The 1,040-nt window shown below is 34.9% G+C and overlaps 1 non-coding gene across 1 annotated transcript; it reads left to right on the forward strand.

Moving 5' to 3' along the window:
• Positions 1–304: 304 nt before the first annotated feature.
• On the forward strand, positions 305–409 carry LOC123324669. The gene has a single exon (XR_006539946.1). It is a non-coding gene; the product is annotated as a U6 spliceosomal RNA (small nuclear RNA).
• Positions 410–1,040: the final 631 nt, after the last annotated feature.

Here is a 1,040-nt window from a genome sequence, read left to right on the forward strand (position 1 = left end):
CTGTTTTTCTTTTTCGTCTCTTCAGTTAAGCAGTTTTCAATTTTATTTAAAAAGTCTATTTTTTGTTAGTTTTTCCCTGTTTTTTCCTCTTTCATTAATTTTTCCTTTAAAAATTCTTTCAAAAATTCTTTGTTTCTCAAGGGAAATTTGAATAACATCAAATCAAATTATAAATGACATAAAACCAACTTACAAATGTTAACATGATTTCCCCTTTCATAATGTACACATATATCAAATCATCATATTGTATGCTCTAAAAGCTTACAATTTTCTCAATTGTACTTCAGTAAATAATAATAGTGCTCACTTTGGTGGGACATTTAGCAAAATTGGAATGATACAGAGACGATTAGCATGGGCCCTGAACAAGGATGACAGGCAAATTCATGATGCATTCAATATTTTTCTTCAATAACATAAATACACAAATAAATAATAACAATGATAACAAAATGAAATGAAAGCATTAAAAAGTAAACATGATTCTAAAACATTAATAAAGAAAATACCAGATGCCTAGGGGGCTCAGTTGTTTAAGCATCTGCCTTCAGCTCAGGTCATGATCCCAGGGTCCTGGGATCAAGCCCTGCATATGGCTCCCTGCTCCCTGGGGAGCCTGGTTTTCCCTCTCCTAGTCCCCCTGCTTGTGATCTCACTCTCTCTCATTCTGTCAAATATATAAATAAACTTTAAAAAAAAAAGAAAAGAAAAGAAAACACCTCATGTCAAGAGTAAACTTTTTTTTAAATTCTCTTAGTAGGTAAGTGGGCTTTATCAATTGAATTATGCTAGCAAGCAGGTCCGCAATGAGCCACGCGAAGAACAGAGTGGCCTTCTATTGTATAATTTGAAGATCAACAAAAATAATCCTTCCGCAAATATCTCCTCTGCTACTTAAAAACTTGGCATTGCATTCCATTCCTATGCAAATTAACAACCAACTGTAAGGCTCTTGGTTCCTGGAGACCCATGGGGGCTGCTCCTCTTAGCAATGGCCCTCAAACTTCAGCATTCCATAACAATGACTGAGAAAGCTG

This window comes from Neomonachus schauinslandi, chromosome 4 (assembly GCF_002201575.2).
Source record: "Neomonachus schauinslandi chromosome 4, ASM220157v2, whole genome shotgun sequence".
In the NCBI taxonomy this organism is placed as follows: domain Eukaryota; kingdom Metazoa; phylum Chordata; class Mammalia; order Carnivora; family Phocidae; genus Neomonachus; species Neomonachus schauinslandi.